Raw genomic sequence first — 25,929 nt, forward strand, 5'->3', positions numbered from 1 at the left:
TTCGGGAAAAACAGGCTTCATAAAATGCTGTGCTTTGCCCAGGACCACATGGTCCCAGCAAGTGGTGGAGTTGAAACCCAAACCCATATCTTGTCCTTCCAAATCTCTTGATCTTTCTTCCTTAGGGATAGCAAAACATGGGCTTTTCTCGTGGCCCCATCGACATTGCCTCAGTAGCTGGGTTCTGGAATGCATATCCAATTGTCTGGGGGAATTTATAATAAAATATGGATTCTAGGGCCCACCTTCAACAAGTGGGGCAGTGTTTCCAGGGGTGGAAGTGGGAGCTTGTATTTAGGAAATTACCCTGGAAGCTCTGATGGTTGCCCAGGGTTAGAGCCCTATTCTTAAGGACACACCATTGGCCTCAGTCCCTGTTCAAAGAAGGGCCTCATGGCAGGTGTCTTGGTTTAGGCTTCCCCAGAAGCAGATTCCAAGTCAAGAATTTGAGTGCAAAACAGTTTATTTGGAAAGTAAAGGAAATGATGGAAGAGTTGGGGAAAATGAGACAGAGGAGGGAAGGCAGAAAATTGAGGGCCTGTTATCAAACAAGTTATCTCTGGGGGCAACAAAGGCTTAATCTCATTGGATACTTCTAAGAGACAATGCAAAACATGGCTCAGTTTTCTCACCTGAAGGGCGAGAACACTAGGCATTTATACTCCAACTGTCTAAGGATGAGACTGTAAATTCTCTGCCTCTGTCACTTTCAGTTGATCCTGCAAGGCAAGAGCAGATTTCGGCCCCAAGAGAATGTCCTCTGGCTAAAGAGATGAAGATTCTGGCATTTGCAGGTTTCGCTGGTGTGCATTACAGTGGAAGGCCCTCGAAGATACAGGCAGGATGGGAACAGTTTCCCTACAGCTGACATCTACTATATTGTCATAGAGGAGTCTCCTGAGCACCCCTGTTCCCAACCAACTGTGATAGTCCTCTGATTCATTGGCAGCTCAGATGCTTCTTAAACAATTTTAAAGTTGAAATAGTATTAGTCTTCCCTTAAGAGTTATTTATGGATTTATTTTTCTTCTCAATTTCTTCTTATCCCTCCACTAATGGGAAAGATCACCTGGCTCTGAAAGCCAAAGGAGACATAGCAACCATTAACAGAAAGAAGACAGTGAGGAAGGAGCTAAGGAAAACTCGAAATCTGTGATGCGCTCCATTCATTCAAATCGCAATTCAAGAATCTTGTCCCTGTTTCCAATGGGAGACGCAGATAGATGATGTTGACATGCATACTCCTGTCTGACTCCTGGTTTGATGACTATAATTCTACAATATTCCTTTCCTCTCAAGAAAGCACATTGGAATGCAAGTGAGTGAGAGTGATGTTGTTATAGGAATAACCTTGAATGTACTCTAATTTATTTAAGCAAATAATTTGAGTTTTATGTATTTGATTGTTAATAACAAATTTTGTGCGAAGTAACTCACAGCTGATGGGGACATATTCTTGAGAACCACTATTCTATACCATCAAAAAGAAATGTGTTTGCTTTCTTTTTGCATCAAGGGCAAAAAACTCCTTGGAAATGTTTTATTTGCATGCGTGGCCAACTTTCTATCAGTTGATCAATAAATCAATCAACAAATACTGATTGAGTGTCTACATTGTACAAGGCATCATGGGGATTTATTGTAAATATAAACATGGTCTCTGCCTCAAAGAAGCTCAGTCTAATTTGGAGTAAGATCTGTAGACATGAAAAGGTAACTTATAATGCAAAGCAGCATATAAATGCTGAGTTAGTGGTATATGCTCATTGATTAGGTTTGGAAGAAATCAAGGAAGACTTCTTGGAGGAAGGGCAATTGGAGCTGAGCCTTCGAAGAACAGCTAGGAATTGCACAAAAAGAGAACAATAGAAGGCATTGCAGGCAAAAGCAGCAATGCCAAGGAGAAAATGTCCAAGGCTATTCAGAGACTGTGAGGGCGTCTGCCTGGCTGCAGTGGGGCTTATAGATGGGACAGGCACTGCCCTAGCTTACAGGACAGCTTGGAGCACTATTGAGTCTCCCTCATTCACAAAACCACCCAATCCTCAGTGTTGGAACTTGGTCATTGCTATGAACTGAATTGTGTCTCTCCAAAATTTCTATGTTGAAACCCCAACCCTCAGTTTGAACATGGGGCCCATAAAGAGGTAATTAAGGTTAAAAGAGGTCATAAGGGTGGGACTCTAATCTTATAGGATTGGTGGCCTTATAAAAAGATCTCTCTCCCTTCCTCTTTTACTCCCTTCATGCACACACTGAGGAAAGGCCACATGAGGATATAGCAAGAAGGCAGGCACCTGAAGGCCAAGGAGATAATCTTCATCAGACACCAACCCTGCTGGCATCTTGATCTTGGACTTACAGCCTCCAGAACTGTGAGAAATAAATTTCTGTAGTTTAAGCCACCCAGCCTGCAGCAGCCTGAGCTAAGACAGTCACTTTCCACCTAATAAAAGACAGGTACCCCCTGGCATGTTTATTCACATTCAGCAAAGCAGACAGTTTTCAGCCAGGGTCTGTGGAACTGGCAAGGGTCCCAGGGCCTCCCTGACCCAGCCTACTCAGCTCTGCCAGGGTGGCCTGGTTTCCACTGCCCTCTCTGGAACCTATAAGCCTTAATCAACTGCAATTCTCTTCACATCAGGGATATGTAGGAGGTTCAGGCTGGGTTGACCTTCCCCCTCACCCCACAGCCTTTCTCAGTCCATGTGGGAAGAGGGCTGCCAGATCTAGCAAATAAAAATACAGGACAGCTAGTTAAATTTGAATTTCAGATAAACAACAAATAGTTTTGTTAGTATAAGTATATCCCATGCAATATTTGGAATACATTTATACTAAAAAATTGTTCACTGTTTATCTGAAACTGAAATATAACTGGGTATCCTGTATTTTATCTGGCAATCCTCTGTGAGAGGGCTTATGACCATGTGTGGCCAATCAGAAGACTCCTGTTCTGTGTCATAGTGCTTTGTTCAGGGCTGAGCATATGACCCAAAGGTCAGAGCCCTCCCCTGCCAACACATACTCAGACTTTTAGTGCCTTTAGGACTGAAACTTCCCAAGCCATTGAGACGAAGGAAGTCCTGTAGCAGTGGGAGGTCTGTCTGAGAACCAAGTTCACACAGAAGGAAGTAGAGCTGAGGGAGAAAAAAGATACCTCAAAACAGTGCTTGACTCAGCTTCACCCCTTGAACTTAAACTAAAATGGGAAGCGGCTCAAGATGGAAATCCTTCACTCACAACTGACTCAGAGTTCTGTGGGGTACAGACACCTCAGGCCCACAGGACTCAAACCTGACTAAATTCAAAGGGAGGGCTGCTCCTGAGACACCCCTGTTTAGTCACTGAGCAAACAGTGGTTCCCTGGCCCAGAGGGCAGTGAAATAGCCTAGCTGGCTCCTCAAGCACACTGGGGAGCCTTTGTGATATGGTTGTCGCCTCTGCCACATTCACAAGGTCTTTTCTGCTCTTCCTCCCCTAACATCTAGCTCTTGTTTCTTTAGACCTTTGCTTTTAAGTGAGCCTCATCAGCCACATCCTAAGTTCTCTCCTTTCCTTATCTTTCTCTCCACACTCACTTTCAAGAATATGGCTCACAGACTCTCTAAACCACAGAGGGGTTTGTTGGTTTACCCTGGGCATCTCCTGGACTGGGCTAAAAATAATGGAGCTGGAAGGACATTAGGACTGATCCAATCCAATCTCCTCACCACCCCTATCTCACAGATGATGTAACCAAGGTTCAGAGTGGTTGAGACACCAAAGGCTCCACCATAAGTTCCAAGCAGGTCATGGAATAAGAGGAAAACCACCTGGTTTAGGAGAAAGGTCCCTGGATTTGGTTTCAAAAAGCCTGCACTTCATTTGTGCTTTATCACAAATCACTTAACCTCTTCATATCCATTTCTGCAGCTTGAGAACAAGCTTAAAAACCAGGCCCATTCACCTCCTCATGACTTCTGAGGCCGACAGAATTACAAAGTGCAGAATGAATGTGTTGGACAAAGGCTGCACGGTATTAATGTTGTTGGTGTTACTATTATTATTTAACAAGGCTAATCCACACTGAAGGGGAATGAGCACATATCATGAAATTAATTATAGATTGCTTTAAATGACTGTTTATATTGAAAAAAAGGCTTCATATTTGCCACACAATTTCAGGATAAGTCATGTTTTGGAAAAATTTTAATATTTGGAGCTGTGTTGATTAGCTTCACTTCTGTTGCTAAGTAACAGGGTCCTTTGTAGCCTCTGCAGTGTTGGGATTTTTCTAGGAGTGGGGGTACAGAAAGGGAGGGGGGAGATTAGAGGAGGAAACTACATTATAGTAAATTATTCTACTGGTTCAACCAATTCTGAAGTTGCCTGAAAAATAAAAACTGCTCCTTTAACAATCTATGTGATTATTGTTCTTGGATGAGGAAAACCAGAACATGACCCAGAGCTCACCACTCACCCATGACTTGAGTTTCAGGTTTGGCAAGACTTGTGTTTACTAGATCAGGCCTGAACCACACGTGGCCCCAGGCTTACCACCACTGACGTTCACCATGGTTCAGCAGGGCGACCTGCCAGCGCGGAGATTAGGGAACCGGGGTCCTAAGGCTGTGAGGAGAGATTGCCATGAGTCAAACGCTCTAATCTCATTCAATAGCTGCTGTGGCCTTTGAGTTGAATTCTAACACTTGAATAGGGATCATCCTTGAGCAAGTTAAATAGAATACTTTCTGGACCAAAATGGAGACGCACGAATATTTGAAATTCATTAAAAGCCCAGGACAGGATACATGGAAGTAACCTTATAGAGCACCTCCTGTGTGTTAGGCCCTTTATAGGGTTAGCTCATTGAATTCTGGCTTCAGCACTAGGAAGGATGAGGTATTGTCTCCATTTGGGGAACTGAAATTTAGAGAGATTATGCACCTTGCCTCAGGTCACACCAACTAGCACAGGGCAGAACAAGGATTTTAAACTCAAGTTTTTCTGTATCCGAGTGCCATGTGCCCATTTGACTAGGCTGCCTGCCCTTACCCAGCTAGGAAAATTTTCAGGCTTAGCATAAAGTTGGCTGTGACTTCTGTTAGTTTGAGGTCTGCTCATGAGTCTCCAATTTCATCACAGACCACTTTATATGTAGTACTATTCCAGTCACTATTGCTGTGTTAACCACTCCAAATTTAGTGGCACAAAGCAACAGCCATTTTATTATGCTTGTGGAACTCTGGGTCAGGAATTCAGGCAGAGTTCAGCTGGGTGATTCTTTTGCTCCATGTGGCATCTATTGAGACCATCCTGTGGCAAGTGGATGAGGTCTGGAGGGTTCGAGATGGCTTCCCTCACATGTTTGGTGCTGTGGTGGTGACAAGTTGTTGCTTGGAGCATTTCCCCAGCACACGAGTCTCAAGGTAGTTAGATATCTTATGTGGTGACTGATTTCCCCCACAGAAATTGTCCCAAGAGACTCAGGTAGAAGCTGCATGGCCCTTTGTGACCCAGCTTAGACTCATACAGTGTCATGCATGCCATAGTCTATCAGTTAAAGTAGTCAGTCACAAGCCCACTCTGACCCCAAATCTTGATGGGAGAGATAACAAAGAATTTAGAGGCACTGTTTTAAAATGACCCCAGGTACAAAGTTCCTCGTTCCAGTGAGAAATGGATAGTCAAAAATCTTTGGATGCTTTGAACATTGTGGAAATATATGAATAATAGAAACTTTGATATTCAATACTACAAATCTTACTTGTTTTGATGAGTTTAGGGGGTGACCAGTTTACTAAAAGGTAGGCTTAATAAGAGTTTTTGTTTGTGTTGAATTTTATGTCAGATACAGTCATCAGCTAAGGAGCTTATTTTGTTGACCAGCTAAGTTTCATCTGAAATTAGTGATGCCATTTGCATACAATGTGTTTATAACTTTTAAAACCCTCCATTCTGCTACGATCATATTTACAATATTGGTTTGTTTAGGGAAGCCTTCTCTCCTTGTAGAAACCAAGTGAGATAATGATGTAGTTGAAAGACACTTCGGATATTTTAATGAGCTCTACAATCTTATGCTATTCTATTTCTCATTCCTTGATGCTCCATGCCAGGCACTCTGCTGGCATCATTTAGAATATTGAGATGCAAAAGACCATTTATGGCAGAGACCGTTCTCCACTATATTGCCTCTCCTTCTAACATGGTAATCAAACCCTGATATATTATTTTGCATATCTCCATTGGATCCAATTTTCAATTCAGATGACATACAATATTATTTTCTATTAATTTCAGATGTACAGCATAACGATTAAACATTTATATAATTTATGAAGTAATCTCCCTGATTAGTCTAGTACTCACCTGCACCTGTCACTACACATAGTTACTACAATATTATTGACTATATTCCCTATGCCGTACTTCATATCCCCATGACTATTTTGTAACTACCAATTTGTACTTCTCAATCCCCTCACCTTTTTCACCCAACCCCCAAACCCCTTCCATCTAGCAATCACCAGTTTGTTCTCTGTATCCATGAGTCTGTTTTGTTTGTTTTGTTTGTTCATTTATTTTGTTTTTAGATTCCAAATATAAGTGAAATCATATGGTATTTGCCTTTCTCTGTCTGACCTATTTCACTTAGCATAATACCCTCTAGGTCCATCCATGTAGTTGCAAATGGTAAAATTTCATACTTTTTTGGGTTAGTAATATTCCATCGAATATATATACCATTACTTCTTTATCCAATTGTCTATGGATGGGCACTTAGGTTGCTTCCATATCTTAGCTATTGTAAATAGTGCTGCAGTGAACATAGGGGTGCATAGATCTTTTAGAATTAGTGTTTTGGTTTGGGTTTTCTTTGGATAAATACCCAGAAGCACAATTGTTGGGTCATAAGGTAGTTCTATTTTAAATTTTTTGAGGAACCATCGAACTGTTTTCCATAGCGGTTGTACCAATTTGCAATCCCACCAACAGTGAAAAGGGTTCCCTTTTCTCCACATCCTCACCTTCATTTGTTGTCAAATCCTAATATTAACCTAGGCACATGGCCACCTAGAAGAAAAACTACATTTTCCAGCCTCCTTTGCAGGTAAGTGTGGCCATGAGATTAAAATCAGGCTATTAGGATATAAATAGAAGTATCTCGTGGCCACTTCCAGGAACCTTCTTTAAGAGATAGCTGATATTTGACCATTTCTCATTTTATTCTTCATCTCTTACTTCCTGGAATGTAGAGGTAATGACTGGAGCTCTAGCCACTGTCATGGACGATGAAGACAAGGGCTTTACTTTAGGAATGGTGGAAGGAGCCTGGGTCCCTGAGGTTTGCTTAGAACAGCAGCCATTCCCAGGCCAAACTACCTATCTTTGGACTTTTACAAATGAGAAAGACATCTCTACCCCCATTTAAACCACTGTAATTTTGAGGTTTTGTTCCTTTTAGCCAAACTTAATCCTTGTCTATACAGTATCTATCCCTAAGGAACTCACAAGCTAATAAAGAGACAAAGAAGTACATAATTATGATCAAAGCAAAATGGAATAAGTGGTCTAATCACAGTGATCACAGGCCAAAAATGGGGATATGTAGCCTAAATACAGGATTATGGGGTCACTTCCAATTAGGAGAAATAATCTGAGAGATGCAGCTTTGATGCTGAAATACTGGAATTTCTAGGAGATTTACATGGCTTATGGAGACAGTGTGACTTTTTAAATTTAGGGGTAGCCCAGAAAATAGAGGACAAATGGTAGCTATTTAGCAATGCCAGAACTAAAAGAAAAATGCCAAGTGAGCCCTGAAGCAGGAGGAAAGATTTCTGATGAGAAAGTCCTAATGAGATTCACGGAAGAAGAGGTAGAAATTTTACCGAGGCCTTGAATTTGGGATGGCATTCTAAGCAGAGAGAAGAGCAAGAGAAAAAGCCAGGAGGTGTGGAAATGTATGAAGAGTTTATAGAAAGGTCCACATGGCTGGGCAAGAGACCAAACTGGAGAGTTCTCCTCGGTGGGAAGGAATAGGATTTTGCCTAGCTCCCTTTGCCAGGTCTCAGGCAGCTAGCTGTGTGGGCCTGGGACATGCGGTAGACAATAAAAGTCAGGGGTCTTGATAGCCACTCTCCTACAAAGGTATCTTTGGCCTTATGTAACTTTTATCATTTTGAGTTAATTTTTGTACATGGCATGAGATAGGGGTCCAATTTTATTTTATTTTTTTGCATGTGGATATCGATATCCAACTGTCTTTGCCCACTGTTGCCCTTTTTGTCCACTGCCTGAATTAAACATTGAGGTCTCTGACTTATGGGACAAGCAAGCACCCACATATTTCACGTGAACAAAAATGAGGAGTGTGAGCAGAGGCCAGGTCATTCTCTGTTGTTCACTTATTTTGACGTGGGCAATTTAGTTTTAAATGTTGATGATCTCACCCAGCACATTCTGATAAAACCCCAGTGAGAGTTGTGCCATGGGAAGGAGTTCCTGGAAACCCAAGTCTCTCTTTAAGTGTCTCTCCCCAGAAATCTTTCCTTTTGACTTGATGAGGTTTAGCAGGTATATGGATTAGCAGAGTGAAGATTAGCACAGTCCTGCTGAGAAGATGGCCAATTGCCCAGAGACTCACTCCACAAAGTCTGTGTTAATAATCTGATGTGGGATGAGAGCAAGGGACGGCGTAATGAGAGTCTTAATAAAATCCTTTTTCAAAAACTGAGGTGTTTTTTAAAAATTTTTTTAAATGACAATGAATAAAATGTTGTCCCAGTGCATTAAGACATTAGGGAAGTTGATGCACCAGACCTGTGGAATATTGCCTTTCCAAACTCCTTCCAGGAAAATATAAAGAGCAAGAGGTCAGGATAAGGAGTGAGTAAAGACAAGCATACTGTGCCTTGAAATGTTGGTATAGATTATTCAGGTCTTTGATCTGTTTTTAGTTAATTTTTGCATATGGTCTGAAGTAGGAGTCCAACTTCATTCTTTTGTGTGTGGATATTCAGTTGTCCCAGCACCACTTGTTGAAGAGACTATTCTTTCCCCACTCAGTGGACTTGACACCTTTATCAAAAGTCAATTGACCATAAGTGCATGGGTTTATTTTTGGACTCCCAATTCTAGTCTAATGACCTATATGTCTATCCTTATGTCAATACCACATTGTTTTGATTATTGTAGCTTTGATTACTGTAAGTTTTGAAATTAGAAACTTACAATAAGTCTCTCAACTTTTTTTTCTTTCTCAAGATCATTCTGGCTATTTAGGATCCCTTGCAATTCCATAATTAATTTTTAAGATCTCCTTTTTCATTTTCAAGAAAAGGCCATTTGTATTTTGATAAGGATTATATTGAATCTGTAAATTGCTTTGGAAAGTATTGCCATTTTAACAATATTAAGTCTTCCAGTCCATAAACATGGGATGTCTTTCCATATTTTTAGGTCTTTAATTTCTTTCACCAATGTTTTGCAGATATAAGTATGCAAGTCTTGCACCTCCTTGATTAAATCTATTTCTAAGTACTTTATTCATTTTGATGCTATTGTAAATGGAATTGTTTTCTTAATTTCATTTTTAGATTGTTTGTTGCTTGTAAACAGAAATACAACTGATTTTTGTGTGTGATCCTGTAGCCTGCAACTTTCCTGAATTTTCACTAGTTAAAAGACTTGCTGATTATAGAAAAATCCAATTCAAACTGGCTTGAACCATAAGAGAGATTTATTGGCTCACATAATTTAGCAGTCTAGTGGGCTCCAGGTGTGGTTTTATCAAGCCCTGCTCCACAAAACCTGTCTTAATAATCTGATGTGGGATGAGGGCAAGGGACAGCATAATGAGATTTTATACATTTCTTTGTACTCCTCTTAGTTTTGTCCTTCTCTAAGAATTGGTTTTATGCTCAGGTTAACGTTTCTCATGGTTGCAAGATGATTGCTAAAAGAAACTGGGTCTGCATGCTTCCTTAGTCACATCCAGGGAAAGAAAAAAAAGCATTTCCTTCCCTCAAAAGTCCTGAGTGTCTTTTTGATATGATCATTACTGTCCCTGGGACAAGAGAGATAGAACTGCTCTGAAGGCAGAAATTGGGTTCAAACCTACCCAAACTACATGGTTGCTACACAATGGGGTTGGGAGAGTACTACACAAAAGGAGATCGTTCTTAGAGAAAAAATCTCAGAGCTGTTAGGAAGAAGAAAGACGGTGTCCACCAAACCTATAAAATTTATACAGTGCCAGGAAGCATTCAATGACTATTTGCTGAATGAATGAATGGATGGATGAATGAATGAGAAGCCCCACTAGTCCTTTCACTGATACACAGTTCCCTGGGGGCTGTGGCAGCCTCCACTCTGGTGATGGCCAACACTTCAATCTCTGGAAATCTCCTATGGAGATCCCAGGCTCTTCTATGGGAAAAAGCAAGTTCTTTCTACAGGCTCCATAACTTCTCTAATTTCTGAGCAGCAAAACCCTGGTAGAGTAGACCTGGAAAATAGACCTAGAGAACACATGGGAATCCAAAATGAGCAGGGTGGGTCTTGTGAGTTCATGGTGGGCTCTGAAGTCCTCATCCACAAATTGCTTCCTAGGCCTGATATTCTATTATTAGGAATTCACTCCTCCAGTTTAAGTTTAAAAGACCTTTTCATCTTCAAGTACCCTGCCCCCCAACTGGGGCTTTTGTTTGCAATCAAGCATCCTGATAGAGTAGGGAGCTCACCTTTATATGCCCCAAACTATAGTAACATTGAAGAGTATATCCAGTGATAAAGCATAAGCTACAGCAGAGAAACAGAGTCAGGGATAGGGTTCCCAGGAGCCTCAGATCCTAAATTAGAACTCGCTTCTCTTCCTAGACATTCAGCTTGAATTTAGTTTCATCAGCTATAGACTCAGGCCCTTCTCTGATTAATACAAAACTCCATTGTAGCAGGAGGTATTTTCCAAAGATAACCACACCAGTAACTCTTCTTCCACAGGCTTTTCTAGATCCTTGCCACTCTTGCATCAACAGGTCAAGTCTATGACCCTTTGAACTTGTGTAGGCCTTTGTTAAGGCCTTCACCAATAGAGTGTGGCAGAAGTGATGTTCTGTGACTTCTAAGACTGGATCATTAAAATGTAATGTACTCTTGCCTTACTCTCTTGGGATACTTGCTCTGGGAACCCAGCTACCATGCTGTGAGAAGTTCAAGAAACCCATGGAGAGGAACCAAGCTTCCAAGCCCATAGCCCTAGCCGAGTCTTCAGCTAACACCCAATGCCAACTTGCCAGTCATGTGAGAGAACCATTTTGAAAGTCAATCTTTGAGGTGGGCAGCTTCTAAGATGGCCACCAGTGGTGGTATTCTTGCTTTTGTGTAATCCCCTGCCCTTTGATGTAGACTAGACCAGAGGTCCCCAACCCCTGGGCTGTGGACTAGTACCTGTCTGTGGCCTATAAGGAACCAGGCCACACAGCAGGAGGTGAATGGCAGGCAAGCAAGGGAAGCTTCATCTGTATTTGCAGCCACTCCCCAGCACTAGCATCACTGCCTCAGCTTCACCTCAGATCATCAGACATTAGATTCTCATAGGAGCACTGGTCCTTGGTGCCAAAAAGGTTGGGGGCCACTGGAATAGACTATCTAGCTTCTAACAGAGTATATAGCAGAAATGATAGGATGACACTTCTGAAGTAAGGTTACAAAAAGACTATGGCTTCTGTCTTGGGCACTCTCTTATACACTCTCTCTTGCATTTCTTGCCCTGGGGGAAGCTGGCTGCCATGTTGTGAGATAGCCCTGTAAAGAGGCCCATGTGGTGAGAGACTGAGACCTGTTGTTAACCACATGAGTGAGCTTGGAAGCAGATTCTCCAACCAGTCAGGCCTTCATATGAGAACCCAACTACAGCCAACAACTTGATTACAGCACACACACCTGATGAGGTACCTGGGGCCAGAGTTACCCAGCTAAAAGAAGCACCCAGCTAAACTGCACCCAGAATTCTGACCCACAGAAACTGTGTGAGATTATAATTGTTTGTTATTTTAAGCTGTTAAATGTTGGGGTAATTTGTCATGCAGTAAGAGATAATTAATACAATCTTTTATTCCCCAACCAAGTCAGCTTAGCTGACACCTCAGTAGTACTAGCTAAGTATGGAGGAGAGACAAGCTGTCCCCACTGAGCCCTGCCCAAGTTATAGAACTGTGAGTGAAATAAAGGATTGCTGAGTTTTTAACCCACTAGGTTTTGGAGTGGTTTGCTATGCAACGATGGTTAACTTTTCTCATTGAGAGCTATATAACAGGTGCTGGGGAAACAAAGCAATAAACAAACCAGGCTCAAACTTTCATTTACTGTAGCCTAGTGGATTACTTTGTTTGACCGCTATAACAAGGACCACAGACTGACTTAAACAACAGAAATGTGTTGTCTTACAGTTCTAGAAGCTAGAAGTCCAAGATCAAGGTGTTGGCAGGGTCAGTTTTTCCTGAGGCCTCTCTCCTTGACTTGCAGATAGCTCTCTTCTCCCTGTCTTCACATGGTATTCCCTCTGTAGGTCTGTGTCCAAATTTCCTCTTCTTATAAGAACCCCAGTCATATTGGATTAGGGCCCACTCTAATGGCTTCATTTTAACTTAATTACTACTTTCAAGGCTCTATCTCAAATACAGTCACATTCTGAGGTCCTGAGGGTTAGGGCCCCAATATATGAATTATTGGAGGATACAATTCAGCCCATAAGACCTAGTCAACCCAATTCCTTTAGAAGGTCCTCAAAGAACTGATTTTTTAGGAGATAAAATGTGTCCTCTCTTCTCACTGAAGCATTTTATAATGGTACAATTTTCACAGTCTTCCCAAAGTTTTTAAAAATCTCTTTTAAACTCACTTCTGTCTTTTGGAAAGTAATACCCCGCTGCTACTAATTCCTTATGCCTCCCTCTCTACAGGTTTCTGGGCTTCGCCATGGCAAGTCAAGAGCTTACAGTAGACAGAGGCCCACAGCAGACACAAGCTCAACATGGTCATAAGGCCTATAGCAAAGGCTCAGGCAGATCCAGGCCCCTGATGGATGCAGGCCTGTGGCAGACAGAGGCCCACAGAGGTCACAGAACTTAGAGCGAGATACAGGCCTTCAGCAGTCACTGGGCCCAGAATCCAGGCAAACATATACTCTAGGAGCAAAACATGGGGCCGTTGGTCCTAGTTTTGTGATGGCTTTAGTAAGGCCAGAAGAGCTGATTCACAGCCTCCACTTAAGCATTTCCTGAGGATTAATGACCTCAGGAGAGCTGATGGCCTGAGGCAAAGCAGAAAGCCATTACCCTCAGCTCAGCATTAATTCCATCATTATTAGGCCAGATACTTCTCCCCAGGTTGTTTTCTGTTTCCTATGAAATGGAGGGACGGGGGAAAGGCAAGTTTTTCCGTTACAGATCATTATTCTTCTACAACAGAGCTCTACAGCTGAGGGCGAGGGGCAAATGGCAAAAGCTGTGAGGCCACTAGTCAACAATGACTTTTCTTGAACTAAGGTTTCTCTGAGGTGCTCCTGGTATGCTGGAGAGGGTTCCTCTTTCTCTCTGGCCCACCTTGTTTCCCTCTGGGTCCTTTCATCCTTCTTCTTTTCTTCTTCCTACATATCTTTATTAGCATGACCACGGGCCAGGCACTGTGCTACATACTTATTTTTTTGTTACTTGGATTTACACTGCTTCCAGAAACTCTGTGAAGACTTTCCCCTCCACCTACAAATCCCAGCTTTGTCCCCAGATGACTTGAAGACCCCTCCAGGTAAATAGGCTTTCCTGGAAGTTATGGAACTTTTTCTTTCACAGCAGGTGGAGTAAAGGAAGGAGGGGGCCCTCAGTGGCTTCTTCCCATTCAAGCTGCCCATGTTAGAAGATGAAGAGCAAGTGTTGAGGCACAGAAAGGGAGCTTTCTTCCACAAAATTCTTGGCATGCTTTCCTGACTAGGTTTGCTAGCCTTCTCTTGGTGAATGCACCCTGCCAAGGAAAATAAAAACTGAGGACCCAGGAAAGAAGCCACTGTGTACAGAGCACGAGCCTCTAAATAGCTCTTCAGCTCCGGTCTAACTCTCAGAAATGTGACTTTAGGGTAGAACAAAGGCTGCCGTGGAGCAGAATTGGGACAAATATATAACAGTACAGGATCCTATAATTCCACTTAACTGCAGATTTATAAGGAACGTGGCCTTTATGGGAGACACTCAAAGTACTCATGGTGGCAGGGCTTCATTTTACAGAAGGGTCCCCTAAATCACTCACAGGGTGCAGATCCCGAGCAGCAAGAAGGTCCTGTCTAAGGAGGGCAGGGTTGCAGGCTGGTCTCCAGGACTTTCTTGGCTGAGGCTGGAAGATTCTGATTAACATGAAAACAAAGACAGTTCAGCGTCCTCAAGCAGCTGTGGCTTCTATGCTGTGGAGGGGGAAGGTAACCATTCTATCACTGTCTTTCTTGGCCAATTAGATGATTCAGCACATTCCAAGCCTCTCTCTTGAATGAGGTGATTTATAGTAAGCTCTGCAGGCCTGACTAGGATGAGTGATGGGAAATAGGGGCTCATCCTCTGTATGTGCACGTGCATGTGCACATGTGCTTGTGTGTGTGTGTGTGTGTGTGTGTGTGTGTGTGTGTGTGTCTACACTTTACATATCTTACGCAGCACCAGATGGGGGTTGTGTACAAGAGATAAAAACATGTACATACCTCTCACAGCCACTCTGGTTGCTGACAGTTTCTATTGGAGAAATTCTCCTCTCAGAGAAAAATATTTCCTTATGGGGATCTCTTCAAGGGAAGAATGAGAAGGAGAGCAGGAGTTTAGGGCTTAGTCCACTTAGCTATTATGAGTTAAGAGCTTCAGGGAAACAAATGAGAAGGTGCTTGCTTTGAGGGAGATGAGAGGGGCTGAGCTGTGTTGCCTCTGATGTATGAGCTTGCTTTTCTGAGGACTGCAGTGGAAAATGGGCCTGATGATGGGCAAAGGCTGTGGGTGAACATGACAGGAATGTATATGTGTGTGTGTACATTTAGGATGTACACAAGATGCACTTCTGCATCACGATTCAAGCGTTTCTTGTAGGAGTTTTAATGGGTTACTCTGGATAATTGCTCTAATGTGTAGCTCTATTCATCTTGGGGTAGATCTTGTATCTACTACACCAGGATGGTGGGGGAAGCTGTATTGTGTCCTTGGGGGTAGGGAAGCCTCAGCTTGACCTTCCTGAATGAGTCAAAGATAGACCATGGTAGTTTGGGGGCAGTTATGAGGAGGATTGATTGTTTCCATCCATCATTCCCCAAAAGAGGCTCTCTAGCTTCTATTATGAACTCTTGATATCACCCATAGAATGCTGACCATTCGCAGCCACTTCCTGCATCACCTATTGGAAGTCTGAGGGAACTAGCCATTTTTCCAGATGCTTTACATACCTCATTTATTCCCTAATACAATCCTTTGGCAATACTATTAGTATCTTGTGATGGTTAATTGTATATATCAACTTGGCTGGGCCACAGGGTGCCCAGATACTTGATCAAGCATCATTCTGGGTGTGTCTGTGAAAGTGTTTTTTGGTTGAGATTAACATTTGAATCAGTAGACTGAGCAAAGCAGATTGCCCTCCTTAATATGAGTGGGCCACATCCCATCAGTTGAAGGCCTGAATAAAACAAAAATATTGAGTAAGAGAAAACTTTGCCTGCCTGACTACTTGAGCTGGTTTTCTCCTGCCCTCAGACTGGAACTTACACCATCAGCTCTCCTGGTTCTCAGGCCTTTGGACTTGGGCGGCTACAACTATACTACTGGCTCTCCTGGGTCTCCAGTTTGTTAACTGCAGATCTTGGAACTTCTCGGTTTCCATAATCACATGAGCCAATTTCTTATAATAAATGTCTCTCTCCTCGTATATATTATATATATAATTGGCTTTGTTTTTTTCTGGAGAACTCTGACTAATACATATCCCCATTTAACAGGTAAAAAACTGAAGCACAGAGAAGCAAACTTATTGCACAAGGTCTTAAGAAGTTAGGATTTGTACCCAGGCAGTGTGACTCCCAACAGTCTCCTTCTTAAACCGCTAGTTCTCTTGCCCTCTGGCTCCTTAACTTCCACATATTTAAATAATTCCTTGGAAGATTCATCATGGCAGAATGAGCTGATAAGCATGGGTCCTGGGCCATATCACTAACTTGTGCTCCCCATCCAAACCACCCAGGCTCCATCATGGAAGATTAATAAAAATTCCTGAGGGCTGGCTTGATGTTTCTTGGGTTCTCAAACCTCAGTTCCCCTGAGAAAACAAGTGATGTAGTGGAAGCAGGAGGTGGGAGAACTAGCTTCTATGTCTACCTAGCTGTTGACATGCTGTATGGCCATTGCTCTACACCTCAGTATTGTCAGCTGTGAAAGGGAGGTGTAGGCTTGACTATCTCCATTATTTTTGAATCCTGTGATTCCATAGGCAGGGTAGTGGCATTCCAGATGGATCATTAAGCCGCCTGAAGTAACCAACTCAGCCATTTCACAGCCCAAGTGCTTCACGGTTAATGTACCCAACTGCGGAGGAAGGAACTCAGAGGGTGACAATTCAGAGGTTGCAGCCAAACTCTGACCTTTATTGTAAGACTTTGAGCAAGTTCCTTAATCTCTCCCAGCCTGTGTCTATAAAATAGAGCTAATGACACCAACTCCTGGGATTGCCGAGATGGTTAAAGGAGGTAATGGAGGCACTGTGCTAATACAAGTGCCCACATAGTCTGTGGTGTTTCCTTCTCTTTCTGACTCAGTTTATGTCAACATGGCTCATTTTTCCAGCCAGAGGACTGAAAGTGTCACCCATTTCTTTCCTCTACTCCTTTCAGGATAGCACTACAGGATCCAGCTTCGCCCTTAAAGGGTCAAGTTTGCCTTCTATTTAGATTTTTCCCTCCCTTTTCCTTGTTCCCTGACTCTTTTCCCTGATTCCTTTCTTTTTCTCAACAAGCAGTTGCTAAGAAGCTCTCTATATGTGCATTTGTGCTGTTTCTTTCAAGGTCACGTTTCTCCCAGCTTTCTGCATGTGAAGCAAACAGACTCCCTTCTTCTCAGCCTGGCATCATGGATGCTTAAAGCAGGGAAGAGGCTGCCTCTATGGGCCATGTGTATGTATAGACATAGACACCCATGTATGCATATGTGTGCATGTATATGCAGAAATGTACATGTGTATGTGTACATGAGGACTCCCACATGTGTATATGTATACACATATGGACACCAACATATGTGTACCTGTGTGTACATGAAGACACCCAAGTATGCTCCAACATCAAAACATGATTCTCTAGCACCTGCACAAATGAGTCTGATAATACCCTCTTCTTACCCTGTCCCCAATGTGTAAGATTGCCAGTAAAAATCAAGTTGTACCTACTGGGCTTGAAGGAAGTAAAACATGCCTGGGTAAAAGGAAATAATTTATACTGGGCAGTGCTCTCTTCATCTTAAAGCCAAACATTTTGAGATGTGCCTTCTCCCAGAGGGGAAAGAAAAAATTTTAGTCAATCAAAGAAACAAAACGAGATGGGTTCATGATGGGTTCAAGAGACATACTGGGTTCATGGATTAGAAAACTCAACATGGCAAGGATGCCGATCTATATATTTAACACAATTCCAATCAAAACTCCAGGAGGATTTCTCATAGGTATAGACAAGCTGATTCTAAAATGTATATAGAAAAGCAAAGGAACTAGAATAGCTGAAACAATTTCAAAAAAAATAAGAAGGAAGTTGGAAGAATCTCACTACCTGATTTTAAGACCTACTATAAAGCTACAGTGAGACAGTGTGGTATAGTGGAAGGACAGACATATAGATTAATGGAATTGAATAGAGAGTCCAGACATAGACACACCAAAATATGGTCAATTGAATTTTGACAAAGGTACAAAGCAATTCAGTGGAGAGAAAATAGTCTTTCAACAAATGGTATTGGAGCAATTGGACATCCATATGCAAGAAAGTGAACCTCAATCTAAACCTTACACCTTATACAAAAATTAACTCAAAATGGATCATAAGTCAAAATGTAAAGTGTAAAACTATAAAATTTTTAGATTAAAACCCAGGAGAAAAATCTTCATGACCTACAGTCAGGTAGAGTTCTTAGATATGAGACAAAAAAGTGTAATTGATAAAAGAAATATTGACAAATTAGACTACATCAAAATTGAAAACTTTCATTCTGTGAAAGACACTGTTAAGAGAATGAAAAAGCAACCTACAGACTGGAGAAAATATTTACAAACCATGTATCCAAGAAAAGACTTGTAAACCAGATATATAAAGAATTCTCAAACTCATTAGTAAGAAAACTAACAGCCCAATTACAAACAATCAAAAGACTTGGGCACTTCACCAAAGTGAATAACAGATGGCAAATAAACAGAAAGCTATGTTCAACATCATTGGCCATTAGGGAAATGCAAATTAAAATCATAATGAGATACATACTACAAACCTATCAGAGTGGCTAAAATTAAAAACACTGACCTTATCAAGTGCTGACAAGGATGTGGAGCAACTGGAACTCTCATACATTGTTGGCGGGAATATTAAATAGTACAGCCACTCTGAAAAAGTGGTTTGGAAGTTTCTTATAAAGTTAAACATACAATTTCCATATGACCCAGTAATCCCACGCTTAGGTTGTTTACCCAAGGAAAATGAAAATATATGTTCACACAAAAATCTGTCTACAAATGTTCACAACAGTTCTATTCATAATTATCAAAAACTGGAAACAATCCAAACATCCTTCAATGAGTGAATGGTTTAATAAATGGTGATATACCTATATGATGGAAAACTATTCAGCCATAAAAAGAAATGAACTATTGATATATCCAACTTGGATGAATTTCAAAGGCATTATGTTGAGTGAAGAAGCCAGTTTTCAGCATCTTATGAGCTACATGATTCCATTTGTACGAGATTCTGGAAAAGATGAGACTATAGTGATGGGGGATGGATCAGTGGTTGCCAGACATTAAGGGTAGGAAAGGGCTTGACTTGAAAGAGGTAGGACAAAGGAGTTTTTGGGTGATGGAACTTATACAAGTATCCTGATTGTGGTAGTGGTTACAAGAATCTATACATGTGTTAAAATTCATAGAACTGTACATACACACACATGTACATACACACATATACACATATATATACACACACTCAAGTTGGAGGGTGTCCCTTAATGAATTAAACACCCAGTACCATTTATCTGTTTGAAAGAGTCATGAGTTCTTTCCTCTTTTAAGAAGGGAGGTTTGACATATTCACTAGTGTTGGACAGGTACATTCATCATCTGTAGAAGTTAGAGGTTATATATTTTGCACAGAGCTTCCTTACCACCCCGCATCTGGATGCCACAATTTCTTTTTGCCACCACTTTAGCCAACTCTAATCTTTCTCTTCTATCACAATGTGCCCAGACCTATGGGGACCATATTTTTTAATCCTAAGTGGGCCATGTGGTTTCTGTAAGAATCAGTGAACTTAACACAACAGAACAGAATGTTTGAAATAGAGACTGACCATTGGACTTCCAGGGCCCATGGTGGTTCTGCACTGACAGTGTCTCTGGCTTGCCAGTGACCCCATGTAGATGCTGCATTCATCCTATTTAGAATCTTCTTTCTTATTCCCACCCCCTTCTCCCTCAGAAAAGGGGATAGCCTTAGTAGAAATACAACTCCTGATAAACAGATAAGCAGATTAGGACTGGCAGAAATTAGGCCTTTCAAAGCAATCAGACTGAAGATAAAACAGAAATTTAATGAAAATTGAAAATACAATCCATATTATGTAGCCATTAAAAACGATGTTTACCAGGAATTTGTAATAACATGAAAAATGCTTATATCACTAGGTTGAGAAAGAAAAGAGCAAATTGCCAAATTGTGTATACAGTTGATCACAATTATATTTTAAAAGATATATAGTATAAAGACTGTAGTTAAATACACTGTAATGCTAGTAACGACTTTCAGTGGGAGGAGGGGACTCCTCTCCACTCCGCGCTTTAATCTATATATTCCAAATATTTTCTAGAATGACTGCAAACATCTAATTTAAATTAATCTTTAAACTTAGGAAATTGAATGTTAGAATTTTATTTTCAAAATACAGTTTGAAGCACTGGTGCTACATGCATAAATGATGAAATATTTATTCAGCACCTATTGTGTCCTGAATCCTTTGTACAATAAAACCATCACTGCCACCCACCCCCATAGCAGAGTCTCTCCAATACACACAATGTCATCATCTGTGTACTGCATTTGTGACTAAGTGCCTCAGAGAATAAGTAAGGCAAGCTCAAGGATCTGGTACAGATATCATTGGCAAGTCAGCTTCTTTTTTACAATTTCTCCAAGACAGATACCCTATAACAAACCCATGTCTGGACCTAAAAGGTCCCTGGTCTCTCCCATGAAGTCGCAACCTCCCTGCAACTCTGGCTCAGCCTGCCCCCATTCCAGCCCAGCCCCCAGAGCTCATCAAACTCCTCTCCTTTTGTATCTGGTGGCCCGCTCTCTCACTGCCTGCTTCTCCTGATTGACAGAGCCCAACTGTCAATCACAGGCCCTGCTCAACAGCCTTTGAGGAGTTAATTCAGGGGGCCCTCTGCCTGCCTGCTGGCCTATGGCCTACTTGCCTTTCCTGACATGGACATTCTTCCCCCCAGGGCTAAGGCCTCTCCCAGCCTCCCTGTTATGCCCCCGGAGTGTCCTGTAGGCCTCTCACAATGCCTGGCTGACTTCATTAGCCCTGTGGGCCTTGCGGGCCCCTTCTTAGTGCAAGGCGCCGTTCACACTGATCCCTGCCCTCCAAATTCAGTGTTAGGCCACCTGACCCCGTCGGTAACAATTTCTGTGACACTACTCAGTGTGGGAAAGGCTAGTGACACTTTCTAGACAGATCAGGCCCCACATGGTCTCCTTTTACCCTGTTCATCTCCTTTTGCTGCACCCTCCTGTAAGGGCCAGGACAGTGGGTGAGGATGCTGCTGGGCCTGACCTGGGGCATGTGGACCTTGAATGCCCACTGTCCTGAGGTCTGGTCATGAGTTTGGGGTCCTTGGAGAGGATTCCAGAAAGGGCTCTGTCACCCCTTGTTAAGTGCAAAAGCATTGTAAGTAAGAACAAAAGAAGCAGGCATTGCACTGAATCTGTGCTAGCAGAGGTAAATTAAACCAAGCTCGAGCTCTAAGACTGGGAATGGGGCTCACAGCCCCTGCTGGACAACAGGAAAGGTCTAGGGGGTCAGGTAGTGCAGATTCTGGAGAGTCAGAAAAGGAGAGAGGGAAAGAGAAAAGGTAGAAGAGGAGGAGGAGGTAGAGAAGACAGTCACTGAGGCAGACCTTGTTTTGAGCCCTGTGCCAGAACTGAGATATTCTCAGCCTCCAGAAACTCCCAGTCTAATTGGGAAGATAATTGCGGCATACTGTGGTGAGTGCTAGAATAGGGGTAGGTATAGCAAGGTGTGGACTCCAGAAAAGGAACTTGTCACCCAGCCTCTGCATGTGTGAGCATGAATGTGTGTGAATGTGTACAATGGTGGGATGTCAGGAAAGGCCTCCCAAAGAGGGTAGTAACTGAACCAAGTCTTGGGTGATGGGAAGCAGTTGGCCAGGCAAAGAATAGGTGGGAGGCATTCCAGGTGGCAGGAACTGTTGGTGTGAAACTACGGCCTGCCTCGTGTTCTCATTCCATTTTCTCACAGAAGAACCTCAAGAGGATTCTCCTGGAACTTGGTGCAAGCCCCACTTGTATTTTCTACCAAAGGTCACTGTGATGGGCCCATGTGCCCAGTGGGTTGTTGAGCCTGGCAGTCTCGGATATTTTGCAAGAACATTCCCCTGCTCTGATGGATGGTGTTCTAGTCACTACTGCTGAGTAACAAACCATTCTAAAACTTGATGACTTGAAATAACCATTTTATTAAGCTCATGGAGTCTGTGTGTCAGGAATTCAGATAGGGGCAACTTGTCTCTGCTTTACAATGACCGGGACCTCAATGGGGTAGATTAGAAGGCTAGGGTAACACAAATGGCTGGGAGCTGGAACCATCTGGTAGCTCCTTCAGTCATATGGCTATTGCCTGGGCTGAGATGACTTGAAAGCTAGCTCAACCAGCTTGCTACATACAGGATGTCTTCCCTGGGTCTTGTGTTCTTACAGCATTGTGGCTGGGTTCTGAGAGGAAGTGTCCTTGCAGGTGACATCCAGAGAACAAGGATCTCAAGAGAGGAACCTAGATGGAAACTTCATGGCCTTGGCTGACCTAGCCTGGGAAGCCATTCACTGTTACTTTCACTACATTCTGTTGGTTACAAGTGAGTCACTAGGTCATCTCAGATTCAAAGGGAAACAGGACGTCAATGCCACTTCTCAATGGAAGAAGAATTGAAGAATTTGCAGACTTGTTTAAAACTGCTCTGGACGATGTCTATGGGCTACTTCTGCCTTCTACAATCCACTGGAGACTTTTTTTGATGGCAACATTAAAAAAGAAATTTAAGAGTTCTTAATAGTGCCATTGATAGATTTATTAGGGGGAGAGCCCAGATCTAAGAGTCATGGATTATTTGAATGACAGCTTGAACCAGGACAGCCACTGGCAGCAAGTTTGTTTCAAAGGGAGCTTAATGCACACATCAGCTCGAATAAATGTCAGTTCCATCTGTTGGTGGGAACAACTAATGCAAAAGGTAGTGCACATAAAGAAAGGAAGAGTACTTAGAAAAAGGGAGGGTGAGTGAGGCATTTTACTAATTAGTAAGATAAGAGAGCTGCTCCTTTTTTGAGACCCCCTTCATAAAAGAGCCCCAGGAGGGGTCAGAAATTGTTCAGAAGTTAAGGTTTGACCAACCACATGGCTTTAGACAGGTCACTTTGGCTTTCTGGCTTCTGTTCCGCATTTGGAATGTGAGAGGGTCAAATGAAGGTTTCTGAGGTTAGTCCTTGATTTTAACCAAAAAAATGGCATCCAGTAGATCAGGGAGAGTTTGGCTAGTGCAGGGGGACATCCTTCAGTTCAGCAGGGCTTTGCCAAGCTTGCCAACATGGGCTTGGGTAGGAAACCAGCCAAGCAGAAGCTTACTTGGTCCGTGCCCTCAAAATGCTACATGTCCAAGATGCCATTCTCAGCCAGAGTGGTCAGAGTTCCCAGGAATCTAGCACCATGGTTTCACAGGTGTGTTCCCTTTATGAAGAATCACATCCCAGGGCACTGTTAAAGTTGACACTAAAAAGAAAAAAAAAAGAATTTTTCTGTACCTTCATGAAATTTAGGGAGAAAAAAACTTGGCAATTACTTTAAGCTGGCAAAAGAACCACGTAACAGATGATTTTTTAAATCCTGAGTGTGTCCCTTAACACACTCCACATGGAATCCTGGCCAGAGGTTTCCTTCATGCCTGGATAAGCTCCCTCCTGAGTCTCCCACAGAAGATTCTGCAAGGCCAACATGACCACAGGAACAATACAGCACAGGCAACTTTCAGAGGTTTGAGGAGGAGGTAGAGCCACAAGCAAAAAGCCTGGCCCCATTTCCTTAGCCTCAGATTTCTAAGCTCCAGGTCAGGACCTGGGGGAAAGGCAGAATCTTGGCTGATGAAAAAAGCCATCACATAAAACAGATGGGGAGAGGGTGGTTCTGGCAGGATGGGAACCAGAAGCCTGACCACTTGGCATTTGTTAAGGTCCCTCTGCAGATGCCCAGGTTTCCTCTTTGTGGAAGATGATATTCTCCAAAGATGGCTGCAACAAAAGCTCCCATTCATCCCATATGCTCTTCTACAATGTAAGGCAGAGTGGAATCTATGTCCCCTCCCTCTTGATTCTAATGGCCTGTGACTACAGTAGAAGTGACACTGTCTGATTTCTGAGGCTAAGTCATTGAAGGCCATTGAGTTTCCTCATGGTTCTCTCTTGGGAACTCTCACTCTTTAGAACCCAGTGACCATGCTGTGAGGAAGCCCCAGACACAAGGTCCGGCCTACATGTAAGTGTTCTAGCCAATAGTTCCCACTGAGATCCCAGTCAGTAGCCAGTATAGACCCCCAAACATGTGACTGTAGGAACTTCCATTGATTTCAGCCCCCAGCCTTTGAGACACCCCCAGCCTTCGAGTCTTCCCAATTGAGACTCCAGATATTATGGAGCAGAGACAAGGTGTCCCTGTTATAACCTTTCCAAAGTCCTGATCCACAGAATCTGAGTAAAATAATATGATTGTTGTTTTAAGCCAGTAAGTTTGGGGCTGTTTGTTACATAGCAGTAGTAACTGATACACCACTGAATTGGTTATAAACCAGCATTTCTCAAATTGTAGTCCTTGGATTTCTCACAATAGAATGGGGTGTGCTAAAAATGCAGGTCCTGGCCAAACTCCAAACTCAAGGGATTGGGATTTGGTGGAGAATAGTATCAGAAAATAAATATTTTAAATAACCACCTCTATATGATTCTTAAGCATTGATGTGGTCAACTCCATTAGCACAGGGTTAGGGAAACAATCATGATAATGACTGTTTTTGTTATTGTTTTGGCTGCAAGTTACAAACCAACTGTGGCTAATTTAAGCCCCAAATGAGACTTTTTGAACGGATGCTTCCAACTTCTCTGTGTATCTCCTTCATTTTTCCTTTTCTTGCAGACCAACCAGCTCTCTTCCATGCCTTCTTGCATCCAGCTGTGGCCACATGACTAAATTGAGATGTATGGGAAAAAGTCATGTGACAAATTTTTGGGAGCCCTCCTTCAAAGATAGCTGACATGTGTCCTATTCCCTCTTTTCTAAATTTTGCTGGCTGGAATGTGATGATGAAAATTGGAGTTGGAGCATCCATTTTGGACCAAGAAGCGATCCTGGAAACAGAGACTATGCACAGTTGAATGACAAGACAGTAGGAACCTATAACTCTGAGGTGGAACAGGGCCACCATACCAACCCCAGGCTTCATTATTCTGGACTTTTGTGTATGAAAGAAATAAACTACTTTGTTTAGGCCACTGTGACTTTGGGTCATTGTTATTTGCAATTGAACATCACCTTAACTGGTACAAATAACAAATGCCATGAGAGAAAGTCCCCAAATGATTTGGTAACTAAGGCCAAGGGCTGATTGGGGACTGCCAGGGTCCCCTCGAACATGCTCTAGAAAAAGCTGAGGTCAGAAAACCCACTTAGATCTAGAAACATACCAAGAGAAGCCTGCTGTCTGTTTTCAGGCTCATTCCAGAACCCACAAGGTTGTTTAATACATTGGTAACAGACTATCTGCTGGTTCCAGGCTCCCACAAGGAGCTAGATATGGTCTGTCAAAACCAGCTGGATACTAGGTGCCAAGGAGAGACCGAGGTCTCCTGATAACAGGTGATGAGGGTCTACCTTTAAATTTAGGTTTGTGCTGAAGACCTCATTAAGGCTTAACTTTTATCTGATTACTTTAACATTTTTTTTAATAGATACCAGTTAATGAGCACTTTCTATATGCTAGGCAAAGTGCTAAGCACTTAGCATACATGATTTCACTTACTCTCACAACTCTATATGAAAAAGTTTCTCCAATTAACAGTGTGAGAAAACAGGCACATAGGGATAACATGTAATGAGTCCAAGGCCAGACAGATAGCAAGCAGAGGAGTTGGAACTCAGACCCAAGTCTCAGTGATTCCAAAGCTCAGGGTCTAACATTTTGGTGACCTTCTAGAAACCAGTTCTCTTTCTTTCCATCTTACTGGAGCTACCTATCTAAGCTGGCACTTTTCCTCTCCCCAGGAGGCAGAAACCCGGGATCCTGGGATACTTTCAAAGATCTGGCAACTTATGCCTTGGCAAGGTTCTTTAT

The 25,929-nt window shown here is 42.4% G+C and overlaps 1 long non-coding RNA gene across 2 annotated transcripts in view; it reads right to left on the bottom strand.

Moving 5' to 3' along the window:
* Positions 1 to 25,929, bottom strand: part of LOC120622769 (uncharacterized) — a 97,378-nt gene that overhangs the window by 24,619 nt on the left and 46,830 nt on the right. The window contains exon 4 of one of the 2 annotated variants that reach the window (XR_005658548.1): positions 21,995 to 23,321. The exons of the other annotated variant lie outside the window; for it this stretch is intronic. This is a non-coding gene — a long non-coding RNA (uncharacterized LOC120622769). Of the gene's footprint in view, positions 1 to 21,994; positions 23,322 to 25,929 lie in introns of those variants that run through there. 2 annotated transcript variants of the gene reach the window in all.

This window comes from Pteropus medius, unplaced genomic scaffold (assembly GCF_902729225.1).
Source record: "Pteropus medius unplaced genomic scaffold, Ma_sr-lr_union100, whole genome shotgun sequence".
NCBI lineage: Eukaryota > Metazoa > Chordata > Mammalia > Chiroptera > Pteropodidae > Pteropus > Pteropus medius.